This window comes from Lissotriton vulgaris, unplaced genomic scaffold (assembly GCF_964263255.1).
Source record: "Lissotriton vulgaris unplaced genomic scaffold, aLisVul1.2 SCAFFOLD_1348, whole genome shotgun sequence".
NCBI classification, from domain to species: Eukaryota; Metazoa; Chordata; class Amphibia; order Caudata; family Salamandridae; genus Lissotriton; species Lissotriton vulgaris.
In genome coordinates this window covers 142999-157023 of record NW_028242968.1, presented here as the reverse complement: position 1 = coordinate 157023, position 14025 = coordinate 142999, and the positions used below count along the sequence as shown (strand labels likewise).

The window sequence follows — 14025 nt, the reverse complement described above, 5'->3', positions numbered from 1 at the left end:
GTTAAGGGTACATATGTCCAACTTTTTAGTGAGTCAGCAATTTCTTTCTCTATTTTTCGTAGATTTGTATTGGGAATATCATTGATGTCTTGGGTGATTTTTATACCTAAATATCTCATTGCTTTCTTTGGTTGAAGAGAACAGACTGTGTAGTCCAAGGCCATACATTCCATTTTTGATTGGTTTATCTCATATCCTGAGATATTACCAAACTTCTCGGCTAAGCTGTATATAATAGGAATAGTTTTCTCGAAATCTGATGTATATACCATGATATCATCGGCATATAGCGAGACCCTTTTCACCCAATTTCCAAATCTAAGCGGCAAAATATGGTTGTGTCTCCTTATACTTTTTGCAAAGGACTCTATGTATAAATTAAACAATAGTGGTGAAAGGGGACACCCCTGCCTTGTGCCTCTTTGAACTTGTATTACAGAAGAAATATTACCATTGATCAAAATTCTAACTACTGGGGCATGATAGATGGCTGAAATAACCCTACAACATTTTTACCCCAAGTTTGATTTCTCTAATACTTTAATCAAGTAGATCCAATTGATCCGATCAAACGCCTTGGTGGCATCCAGTGTGATAAGGGCCAACGGTATCTTGTAAACTGTTGTAAGATCGATAGCGCCAGTCAAATTACAGGTTAGATCTTGATTACCTCTTCCTCCCACAAAGCCCTTTTGGTCCTGATGTAACAAACCACTCATAATACTATTCAGTCTCTTTGCTAAAACCTTAACAAAGATCTTATAGTCAAGGTTAAGCAGAGAGACTGGTCTAAACAAATCACACTGGTTCGCTGGCTTAGTTGGCTTTAAAATCAAAACCAGCGTGGCCTCATTCCATGAGGGAGGCATATTCCCACCCTTACCAAAAATATAGGAGAACAACTTTTCCATTATTGGAATCAGAACTTCAACCAGAGATTTATAAAGCTCAGCCGGAAAGCCATCTGGCCCTGGCGCCTTGCCTTTCTTACACGACACTATTGCCTTCCTGATCTCAGCCTGGGATATTGATTTACTCAGGTTTTCATTCTTGGGTCCTAGTTCAAAGAATCAGGTTCTGTAGAGACTCATGCACGTAGATTGAATCATCATGGCAGAAATCATCTTTTGTGACAATTATCCAATATTCAAAATGTATGACTAATTCAGGCACATGAGGAGGACCAAAGGGTGTGAGGTAGGGGGTTCACAAAATGCAAATAAAAACCTGAAATCCATTAGATTGTGATGGCTCGCAAATGTTCTGCATTGCTTTTCTTCTCTGAAAACATACAGAACAGATTCTGGAAAAAGCCACTAGTGTGTTTCTTGTGCAGGAAATGAGAACATCCATATTTGTGGGACTCACGCACGCTGTTTATGTGCATTGTGACCCTGTTTCTCTGCCGTTGATTTCTTTCAGTTTGAGTCAGCGGTCCCAGTTTTAAAGGAGGCTCCTAGCACCCCCTGTCGAAGGTGCACAAATGGATGCACAATTGCAGAGTTTATTCTTGTGTGCTTCCCAGTCTACTCAACAACTCCCAACAACTTTCCAGAAACCTGAAAACACAAAAAACATACAGAAACACCCTTCTTTGTAACTGATAGGCCTTGGGCACTCCACCCATATTGTTGGTTGGTGTGTATCTTTCACCACTGGCTGCATGCAAGCATTTAGCTTGCCAGTGTGCTGGGGTCATTGAACTCTGAAAGCAGCTATATGCTGTCTGTAACCTCACGCCACAGGGTTGAAAGATTGTCACTTTAGGATGCAGGCAGGCAGCAGCACCCTATTGACCAAGCACAGTTTCCAGCTATACATTGCATTTCACAAATGCGTGCTTATCTTTTGCTAGGATTCCTATGCACGGTTGTAAGTGCATGCAGAGTTTTTGTCTGCAAGCTCAGCTTTCAAAATAAACTCTAGCAAGTCATACATTTCACACAAATGTGGGGAGCAAAGTTAGTGAAATTTTCCATCAAACTTTGCTACGGTTGATTATTGTTGTATAAAATAACCTTTAGTATTTATATTTATATTACTATTACTGCATTCACCTCGTCCTAGCTTTAGTGCATACACCTTTGTTTTGACAGTTCCAGTTATTTTTAGGAAACATATTTTACTGCAGTCAGAACAACAACTTGCCTTTAAAACACAGTCCCTACCCTAGTGCGACGTAATCACACATTTCTTTACCTCGCAAGTCGTTGCACCGACTTGCCTTACGGGAAGGGTTGTTCGAATGGTGTTGAAAAATTCCCCTACTGTTGCATAGACAGGAGTTAGAATACTAATGTATTCTATTCCGAAGTGCAGCAACCCCTAAGGCAAATCATTGTAATGACTTGGCCGGTAAAGTAACGCGTGGTAACATCACAGTCTGGTTAGGGAAGGCATTGTAAAGGCATGCAGGGGTTTCATCATACAACCGTTGTTTACCTATTGCTCGAAGCTCTGTGTTTTCTTTTTCTTATTTAGGTTTTGCCTGCTCCATGCTTATGCTATGCTTGTTTGGTTTGTCCTCTGCCCTTCTCCTAATCTCCCCGTGACTGCACTCATTTTAGGCATTCTTGTTGGATGCATGTTTTTTTTCCTCTGTCTTCCGCACTTTACCTAATCTCCCCATGTTATAGTCCTCCCAGTAAATGCACAATATGTTGCCTTTCTCAATAAACTAGTCATTACACTTTTACAGAGTTTCAGTAGCTTATATTACACAACGGCTCACCAAGGTAACACTTACATCAACAAAAAAAGTGTTAATACTTACCTAGGCGAAACCTATTGCATTTACCAATGCTTGTTTTAATCCCTGTAGGATGTCTTGGGGAGTAATTCCACCGGACAGTCTGGAGGGTTTTGTACTATCCCTGCAGAGCGTCTCCTGCTTCTTCGGGGATTAGCCCTCCTATGTCTGGGTCTTTTTTACATGTTTTTCCCATAGTAGTGGGGGTGAAGGCAACCCACTGGTGTCAGCAGTTGGAGGTATATTGTGGTCACCACTCACCTTCGATAGGGGGCTACGCAGGGTAAGCGTGCGTAGCGGCCTAGAGTCTGTAGTCCATCGGGCCTGATCGTTGAGTACGCCCTTAAATACCACTTGCAGCCTGACCGCAGCTCCTCTCAACTCACTAGGAAAAATTCAACGGTAGCTGTCATTGGAAGGGGGTGCTTGGTGTCATTGTTGTGGCTCTTGTGAGTCTGCCTCTAAAGACCCCGTGGTTAGAGCAGTAGATCACACTGTCACAGTGTCGCACTTACTTGCTGCATTGGGTGTAGGGACCTTTATCACCCCCAACCCGCAAAGGTATGACTCTGCCTCCTGACATCCTGTTATGTGGCTCCTATATTACTTCATCCAGGGCTCAGCTACACCCCCTCTCCTCCCACATTTCTTATCAGGCCCAGTCTGTTCCCACCTCGGGTCCACTCTGCAGCCCACCTGCCAATCCGCCGTTGGTGGCTTTAAGTCAGTATGGGCCCCACAGGCTAATATTAGCAATGTTGATGTGGTGGGCTATACCGGGTTGCTCCGCACAAGTATTGAAGTGCTCTATATCCAAGGACAGCCAGTTAGTGGTGTTCATCGATGCAGCAGAGCATCCTATGGGGGCCCCTATGGGGGCTGGAGCACCTCTCGCCGCCCTGCGGTGACAGATCGCGCATTCGGTCCCAATTCATTGCTCACCCCATTCTGTCTTTGTGCTAGGCCGCAGGGATCAGGTAAGTCTTACTGCGGCCTGTTCGGCCAGTCGATGCAGGGAGCTGTTATGGCCGATCTCTCATAGAGGTGACGGACTCTCGTCTCGAGGGGGGGGGTCTTTATTGGTAGACAGCGCTGTGGTAAATCAAAGGAGGGAGGGGTCTCTCGTGCAATGCCTCACCACTGATCGCAGTCCAGGACACTCCCGTCACTTTCACCTGTGGAGGAGGTCGCACTGTAGCTCTCCGCATACCAACCGCAGCGCTTGTCTGCAGTGCCAGGCACCTCCGTAAATAACTTCACTGCCTTCTCTTCTTGAAGCCTTGAGCAATCCAACAATATTAGAACTCCATGGAGTGAATCTCTATTTCAGGTTTCCTCATATAACAGACGTACCCTGAAAAAGGTCCTTAGCTGGCAATACCCTGAGTATTTGGGACCCACAAACTGTTCATTACTGACCCCATTTCTCCTGCAAGTGTTCAAATCTGAGCTCAAAAAGGGCCTCTTGACTAACTTCTATGTTTGATCCTTTTTTTTAAGAACAAACCCTCGAGATCCTCCTTTTTCTACCTTCTGCCTTTTTCTCTTCTCACTTTTTTATTTTCTGCAGTCTGATTATGTTCTCTTCCAAGGATGCACTTTCCATTACATATATTGCGTGACTGATCAGAATTTAGATTTTCTTAAGTGTTCAGTGTTGATAACTCTAAATTTTATGAGACACAAAGGTGAGTATTATGCATTACTTTTCTTGGTTTCTCTATACAGCAGCCAAGTTATATGACAAGAGTGGAGAATCACGACGCGCGCACTTAGGACCCGGCCTCTCTGGACCCCGCCCTGCTCCTGGTCTCTGGTGATTGGTCGGGCGGACGGCCCAATCGGCGTCCGACCGACCCATTTCCACTCTGGCGATATCGCGTGACCCGAGGGTTAGGGGTGGAGACTTTGGGCCTATTTAGGGTCAACTCCTTGTGTCTGGGGTCTCTGTTCCCGCTATCACTCCTGGCTTCCTGGCTGCCCGCCGGTTCCTGGCCATCCTCGAGACCCAGGCCGGCTTTACGAAATTCTCGAAGCAGAAGGACTGAGCATCGTTCGTGTAGCCAGGTAAGGGGTCGAGTGCCTCGGGGGGCCTCGTGGGCAGCCGTGAGTCACGGTGGGTGCAGGGAAGGGATTGGAGTGTCGCTGCCTTGCGGGGCTTACGGCTGTGTGCAAGGGTCTTCGTGGTGTGGGCTCCTGCCGGGCGGCGTGAACGGTGCTTAGGAGTGTGGGAGCAGGGAACTCAGGGCGCGTTAGGTGCTAGAGCGAAGGCAGTGCGAAGCGCGCAATAGTTAGCATGGCGCCAAAAAAGGGTGGACAAAAGCGAAAGGACTCTGAACCTGATCATGAAATTGCTGCTAAAAAAGTTGAGCAAGGAGACCCCCGACAGCGGGGATGAGAGTGATTCTTCCCGGGGGGAGCAGCCAGAAGTAGTAGAGCGGCCGCGCAGGGGGGATGCGACCGAAGGCTGCTTTTCCGCCATTGAAGAAGAAGGCCAAGGCGCAGCCAAAAAGGAAAGGGACGAAGAGTAGGCCTAGCCCTGCTGGGGGGAAACAGGACGAGGGATCAGTAGGTCCCTCCTTCTGATCCTGAACCGGGTGTGGTCACACCAGTAGACCCAGTGGGGTCAGTCTTGTCCGAGATTAGGGAGGCGCTGAGGGCGTTGGCTCCGGGGGGGCGCAGTACCATTAGTCACGGTCCCTACGGCACCACTCCCACCGCAGCCGGTGGCCGCAGTGGCAGCCGCTGGCGACCCGTTGGATAGCTTGCTGGCGTCAGTTTCCACTCTAGTGGGCCAATTATCAGCCCCAGAAAGGGTATTAGAGAGAGGGAGCGCTGGGGCGGCAGCACCGTGGGTGCCCCGCAGGTCACAGAACAGGGCGCATTGCAAGATGTTCAGAGGCTGTTGGCGCTGTTGGTCGAGTCGCGCAAAGCGTTGCCCAGCGTAGCGATTGGAGCACAGCCCCAAACAACAGCGATAGCCGTGCCACCAACAGGAGGTAAGCCTGGTGACACCACGCTAAGGAGCAGCGAGGTGGGAACTAGTCAAGGGAACGTGTTGTCTCAGTCAGGGATGTTGGCTACGCATGTGAGCACGGAAATGCGAGGGAAGATTTGGAGAGGTGCCTACGTAGATATATTCTCCCTTATCAGGCCGAAGAGGCGAGAGGAGGATTACAAAGACAGGGATGGGAAAGATCACTCCTTCCGAGATCGGAGACCTAGGATAGAGGAGACTATAACCAACTGGTTGTTCGGCTTTCACGTCTATGTTACGGTGTTGTTGGAAAAAAGGCCAGAGTTGGCGATTCCGCTGGTGTTTTATACTAATAAGATTGTTAAGGCGCATGCCACTCAAGGCGGCTCTGCCTGGCTGACATACGATAGGGAGTTTCGCTGGGCGAAGGAAGAAAACCCCTCCATTTGTTGGGATCAGGTTGAGGTCAATGCTTGGTTAGAGAGCGTAAGCAATAGGGAACACCCGGCTAGGCAGCCCTTTCGGACTTCCCAGGGAGGGCCGGGCGAGAAGAAAGGTACATGCTGGTCATTCAATGGTAAGGGGTGCACATGGCCCCCTGGGCAGTGCAAGTTCAAGCATGCCTACGCTTACTGCGGTCACCAGTCCCATCCTGAATCTAAATGCAATAAGAAAGCCGAAGAACGGGGGCAACGCCCCTAAGGATATCAAGCCTCCCCAAGTCTAATCTGCCTACTCCTGTCGACATTGAGAAACTAATCTTTTGGCTGGGTAGGTATCCGGATAGGGCAGCTGCCAGGATGTTGTTTGAAGTATTTTCCAGCGGTTTTCGTATACCAGCATCGCATGTCCCTTCTATGACTCAATGTAGGAACCAAGTTTCAGCAAGAACCCATCCCGCAGTAGTGGCCACAAAGGTAGAGAAAGAGCGGGCTTTAGGCCGAGTAGCTGGCCCGTTCCCGGACCCTCCCTGGGAGAACTTTGTCTGCTCCCCTTTAGGAGTGGTCCCCAAAAAAGAGCCGGGTCAGTTCAGGATGATCCATAACTTATCCGCACCAAAAGGTGCATCGGTAAACGATGCCATCGACCCGGCGGAGTGCTCAGTGAAGTACTCATCCTTTGATGCCGCTATTCAGAAAGTGAGGGAGCTAGGCCGAGGGGCGTTGCTGGCAAAAACCGATATTGAGTCAGCGTTCCGCTTGTTACCGGTACACCCTGAGGATTACCATTTGTTAGGCTTTCAGGTCCAACAGCAATTTTACTACGACAGATGTATGCCTATGGGTTGTGCGGTCTCCTGCAAATACTTTGAGACCTTTAGCTCCATGCTGCAATGGGTGTTTTCGCAAAAGTCAGGATGTACGGATGTGGTGCATTACTTAGACGATTTCATGGTAATGGGCCCCGCATCGTCGGATGCCTGCGCATTGGCCCTAAGCCAGCTGGTGGCGATGTTAAAGGAATTTGGGGTGCCGATGGCACCGAGCAAGACAGTCGGCCCTGACACGTGCATGTCCTACCTGGGCATTGAAATTGACACAGTGGCGGGTGAATGTAGGTTGCCAATGGATAAGGTAAAGGCTTTTTCCCTAGCCATTGAGGTAGCATTGGCGTGTAAAAAGGTGGCATTGCACCAGTTACAAGTGCTTGTGGGGCAGTTGAACTTTGCTTTGCGGATCATTCCCATGGGACGCCCTTTCTCGAGGTCTATAGCCAGAGCGATGGTGGGTCTTACCCAGAAGCATCACCGGGTGAGGTTAAAAGCAGGGGTGAAGGAGGACCTCAAGGTGTGGCGGGATTTCCTGGCAGATTTCAACGGGCGGGTAGTGTGGCCCGCGCCACCGGTGTCCAGTAAGGAGTTAGGATTATACACTGATTCAGCTGGTAGTGTTGGTTTTGGGGCAATCCTGGGCCCTGCCTGGTGTGGGGCGGTCTGGCCAGCGGAGTGGCACTTAGCAGGCTTGACTAAGAACTTAGCCTTTTTAGAGCTCTTTCCCATCTGGGTGGCAGTTACGGTGTGGGCAGAGCGCTTCAGGGACAGGGTCGTGACCTTCTGGTCGGATAACATGGCAGTGGTTCAGGTTATCAATCGGCAAGGGGCGACTTGCCCACACGTGCTGAGGTTGCTGAAGTTGTTGGTGTTGGCATGCTTGAAATTGAATTTGACTTTTAAAGCTGCACATATACCTGGTGTGGATAATCATGCTGCTGACGCTTTGTCTCGTTCCAAGTTGCAGGACTTCCGAAGGTTCCACCCGCAGGCGGAAGAGCGCATGACGACGTTCCCTACGTCACTGTGGAAAATTGGAGCCCCGCTTTAGCGGGGCTGGTAGGTGCTGCTCTGAGTGATCGCACCAAACGCGCATATCAGTCGCAGTTTAATGTTTACAAAGCATTTGTTGAAAAGTCGGGTGGGGAGAGGGTCTTCTCAACTGAAACGATGTACGCCTTTTTACAGGTTCTGCGGGATCAGGGCAAAACAGTGTCCTACGCTAGGACTTCCCTGGCGGCGATAGGCTTCTTTGCTAAATTGGCGGGGGAGCGGGACCCTGGGGCTTCATTCTTGATCAGGAAGGCCTTAGCGGGATGGGCCCGATTAGACGGGACACAGCGGGACTGTCGTAGGCCATTGGATCTCCCGACCTTGATTGATATTTTGGGGGTACTGCCTGTTATTTGCTTGTCTCCATTCGAGGGAATCATGCTGGGGGCGGCCTTCTGCCTGGCCTTTTACGGGGCCTTCCGCCTGGGTGAGATTGTGGGGGCTCCCAGAGTAGATCACGGGGGGGGCCTGCAGCTCAAGGATATCTCCATCTCCCCGGGGGGCCTAGTGGTGCGGTTGAGACGGTCCAAAACAGACCAAACAGGGAAGGGGGCCAACATCCATTTGCGGCCTGCCCCAGGGATAGCTGCCTGCCCCGTATCCCGTATGCAGGCGTATCTAGCCCGACGCCCTGCAGGGGGAGGATCGGCTCTTTTCGTCCACGAAAACGGGGATTGCCTGTCTCAATACCAATTTAAGGCAGTCTTTGGGTTGGCCCTGGGGAACCTGGGATTGGGAGCAGCCGGCTATTCTTCTCATTCCTTTAGGATTGGCGCCGCAACTTTAGCGGCTGGGGCGGATCTGCCTCCCACCATGGTGAAAGGTGTAGGTTGCTGGACCTCTGATTGTTACAAACGATATGTAAGGCCTGAATTATTGTGATGCATATGTGTGCAGTGTCTAACGGTTCCATCTCTCTCCTTTTTGATTAGTATGCCCGCTTCCGTGGTATGGGTAATCGGGCACTCTTTCATGCGTCGCGCGGTGGTGCGCTTGCAACGAAGAGAGGTGATGAAACCGGCCGCATTGGGCGAGACCGAATTCGTATGGCATGGCGTTGGAGGGATGCGGATGCGACACTTGAGGCGGATCGTCGAGGGGCTCAGGGCACGAGAGCATAAATCGCCGGATTGGATTATCCTGCATTTGGGAGGCAACGACATGGTCGACAGGGGGCGCTTGGCTGTCAAGGAAGCCCTACTAGCAGAGTTTGCCTGGCTGGGACATGTGTTCCCATCAACGAAACTAGTCTGGTCTGGCATGATATCGCGCAGGGCATGGGGCCCAGGAGTGCGTCCAAGATCTTTGAATTTCTCGGTGAGGCGATTGAACGGCGAACTAGCAAGGTTGTGCTCAGTGAAGGGCCGCTTGCGCTACCTCCAGCACCGGATGATTTCCGGAGAAGCAATGTACCACCAGGATGGGGTGCATTTGTCGGATTATGGAACTGATACGTTTATCCAAGAACTCTGGTAATTTATTCTGAACGCAGGTGGGGAGGGTGTCAGACCTGTGGGCCTTGGCCACCCTTGTGGCGGAGAAGAGACCTGCGATCAGTAAATAGTGGCTAAACAAGATGGATGGGAGCCCGCGTGCCGGGCTCTATTGGCCAGCTCTGAGGGGGGATATGGCAAGCTCTCCACTGGGAGGAAGTGACCACCGGCTGGGAAGGCTAGGGCGACAGATTTCAAGCCTCCCGGGCGACTCCGGGCAGCCTGGTGGTCGAGAGGTGGGCCCCGGTAATGGCGGACAAGGATAGAAGGGCGGGACCCACCACTCTAAGGGGCAGGTGCACGGCACTTGGCGTAGGATACCCAGTTGCGAGATGCGAACCAGATGGTGCTCCTCCCTTAGGGTTGGGAAGGTGATGGAGCTGATATGCTCATGGAGCTGATATGCTCACCGAGCTGATATGCTCATAAATGTAGTTATGTTTTTGATATGCATGTTATTGCTTGTCATGTTTATACAATGTGTGAATAAACATGGCCTTTTCAACCCCACCTGAATCTCTGGTGATTTCAAATGTGGGGTCTTGCATGTCTAGGGTTGTTAGGCGGCGGGGGCATATCTGGAGGGTACGGGTCCTATGACAAGCGTGGAGAATCACGACGCGCGCACTTAGGACCCGGCCTCTCCGGACCCCGCCCTGCTCCTGGTCTCTGGTGATTGGTCGGGCGGACGGCCCAATCGGCATCCGACCGACCCATTTCCACTCTGGCGATATTGCGTGACCCGAGGGTTAGGGGGTGGAGACTTTGGGCCTATTTAGGGTCAACTCCCTGTGTCTAGGGTCTCTGTTCCGGCTATCACTCCTGGATTCCTGACTGCCCGCCGGTTCCTGGCCATCCTCGAGACCCAGGCCGGCTTTCCGAAATTTCCACCCACCCGTCCCTTAGATTAATGGTTTGAGGGGCGTTCTGCGGAGAAGAGACCTGCGATCAGTAAATAGTGGCTAAACAAGATGGATGGGAGCACGCGTGCCGGGCTCTATTGGCCAGCTCTGAGGGGGGATATGGCAAGCTCTCCACTGGGAGGAAGTGACCACCGGCTGGGGAGGCTAGGGCGACAGATTTTGAGCCTCCCGGGCGACTCCGGGCAGCCTGGTGGTGGAGAGGTGGGCCCCGGTAATGGCGGACAAGGATAGAAGGGCGGGACCCACCACTCTAAGGGGCAGGTGCCCGGCACTTGGCGTAGGATACCCAGTTGCGAGATGCGAACCAGATGGTGTTCCTCCCTTAGAGTTGGGAAGGTGATGGAGCTGATATGCTCATGGGGCTGATATGCTCACCGAGCTGATATGCTCATAAATGTAGGTATGTTATAACTTGTGATTTTGATATGCCTGTTATTGCTTGTCATGTTTATACAATGCGTAAATAAACATGGCCTTTTTAACCCCACCTGAATCTGTGGTGATTTCAAATGTGGGGTCTTGCATGTCTACGGTTGTTGGGCGGCGGGGGCATATCTGTAGGGTACGGGTCCTATGTAGTAACAAAAACACTGCAGTTCCCAGAACCCATTGGAATTCATAGCTGCAGAAGATTAAACCAGGTGAGCTGTTATGGCACACTACCTCTGCACATCTTCTGTTTATACCTCAAAAGCATCTTCCTACTCTTTTTGTACCTCGCAAGCACCTACATGTGCATCTGCTCCATTTGTAACTCATACAAACCTAACTGCAACTCCGGTTTGTAGCTCCTAAGCTTCTACCTGTGCGTCTCCTCTGTACCTCATACACACCTACCTGTGCACCTCTGTTGATACCTCATATTCACCTACCTGTGCACCTCCCCCTTTTGTACCTCATACACACCTACATCTGCACCTCCTCTGCTTGTACCTCATACGCACCTACCGGTGCACCACTTCTGTTTGTACCTCATAAGCACCTACATGTGCACATCTGTTTGTACCTCATAAGTACTTGCCTCTGCACCTCCGGTTTTTACCTCATAAGTGCGTGCCTATGTACCTCCTCTGTTTATACCTTATAACTACCTGCCTATGCACCTCCTCTGTTTATACCTCATAAGCCACCACTACCTGTGCACCTCCTCTGTTTGTATCTCCCAGATGAACTTCTGAAAATGAAGCTTGTGATCCCTGTACTGCCAATCATGGAGTTGCTTCCTGTGTTTTGGCTAACAGTGAGCCCTGTAGATTGAGGCTGCAGATATTGGGGAGTGATGGGAAAGTGATGGAAAGGAAATGTAGGAAACCTAGATTTAAGAAATGTCCAAAGGCAGACAATGGACACCTTCTCCCGCTTTGCCAAAGGCCCATCCGCCCACAAAATATCCTTCTCGGCACCAGACAGAGAAGAATAAGTCAAATACCTTTGAAAGGAAAAACAAGCATAGCCAACATGTCTCGCCTTTTGGACCTTATAAGCGTTTAGCCATGCAGCACATTATTCTGAGTGCTGTACCTCCAGGTATTGAATATCCATACATTTACTACACCCTGGGTCATGTAGTCTGATTCAGAAATACAAATAGAGCCAACAATAGAAAGCCCAAAAATGTGATTGGGATTGCAGGCCTACCCTTGGACTGTTTTCTCCATATAAGTGAGAATGCCTTCATTCATTAACTGTAGCAGTTCTGCAGCCAGGGTGTTTTCCCACACAATCATAGATTTGCTGTATTTGCCAAATAAACCATCATCTGCAGATTTTGACAATAACTGTTTTGTTTATAGCGCAAACCTATAGCGCAAACCTAGTGTTTGTGCACAGTGGAAGGTCCTTCACAAAAGGTTTACTGGTCACCTTTCCTTTGCTTGTTAATCTTCTTGGGTGTTAAACTGGTACTAATTAGGTGAAAGCTTTACCCAGAAAGTGTTAAAATGCTAACTTTATTATAAATCCATATGTGCAGGGAAACAGGAAAATGGTTGCTCATGGAATGATTTTGCATCTGTTGTGGATTGACACTCAGTTTTTCAGTTCATGACGTCCCTTACCTGATGAAGTGCACTTATGCCATAAATGGTGGTGTTATTTAGTAGGCTGCTCCCACCTTTACCTTGCAGCATGGCCTCGGCATCTTCCAGGTCGCCATTGAAGCGAACGGTCTGGGACTTACTATGGAGAACAGGAGGGGGCGGGAACAAAATTAATAAAGACAACAGGAGGGAGCGGGAAGAAAGTTAACATGGCCAATGGGAGGCGGGCACTAACAAAGTTAACGCGGACAACAGGACGGAAACAAACAATGCGGACAACGGGAGGCAGCGGGAAGAATGTTAACGTGGACAATGGGAGGAGGCGGTAATAAAGGCAACACAAACTATGGCGGGAGGGGGGGCAGAAACAAAGGCAACACGGATGGCCTCTATAATAGTAGCTGAGCTCAGAACAGGAAAGCGTAGGCAAAAGAAAAAGTAGTGCGCGGGTACTATATATTGCCTATTTCTAATGGATCCATGTTGCAGGGCCAGTCACCAGGGTGGGAACAAACAGCCACCAGGCGTGACAAATGTACTCTATTTGCCAAGGAGAACTATGTAATTTATAAGGGAAGCCCAAGCAACTAATTAAAAGATGTAGGTGTGTGATGTGTGTGTTCAAACTCCACAGAACGATTACAGCATGCCTCACAGACCAGCAAATGCATGCTGCCTCTTGGCCAAACCTATTAAGCAACAGTTTAATATGAACACATCTGTTGGCTGTAGGGATCTGTCAAGTCAGTTATATGTTGTGATGGATTCAATCTATTAAGAGCTAAATGACTGATACTGCTGTTGGTTGTGTGCCTCGCCTACACTCATAATGCAAAGGTAGGTATTCCAATTAACAATTTGTTCTGGAAGGAGCTGCAGATTAAAGTGCAACAGGATCTGAACTTTATCTGCTTTAGGAAGCACCAAAGAATCTCTTGTTTATGTAAAGTGTCAGAGACAGAGGTAGGCTGTGTATGCTGCTTTAGTCTCAGGGAGATGGACAGATATTATGGCAATAGCAAATCCACCTCCAGTCACGATAATGTTCCAATCTTCAAGGTTTGAAGAAACAAGAAATGCTTGAGCCACCCCCAGGGGGTTGGAAAAGTTCCAAAGATAGCTTAACGAATAGTAAGGTTAAGAAAGGAGTTGGCACTTCAACTGATCTAATGTGAACAGGAAAGGACTGTGAAGAGAAGTGTAAATGGAATTACCTTTGTTATATAGTTCCTGAAGAGTTAACCTTTTTATACACTTCCCCAAACTTAAGTAAGAGCATAATGTCCTGATCCCGCTCTGTGTCCACAATCTGTTCTTGCTAAAATGAAATATTATCCATGTGCATCTACCACAAGCTGGACCTGTAGCACATTGGTGCTCAGTGAGCGCCCTTTCTTTACTGGTAAATCGTCACCTTTTCTCAAGGAAAGATGTGACGTGTTCAAAAGAGTTTTTAGTTCAAAATCTGTGTATGGTGAAATATCTGTGTATGGTGAAATATCGCTTCAGATGGTAAAGAAG

General features: G+C 49.2%; 1 protein-coding gene across 2 annotated transcripts in view; it reads left to right on the top strand.

Moving 5' to 3' along the window:
* Positions 1 to 14025, top strand: part of LOC147668770 (uncharacterized) — a 117483-nt gene that overhangs the window by 66321 nt on the left and 37137 nt on the right. The gene's annotated exons all lie outside the window — the stretch shown is intronic.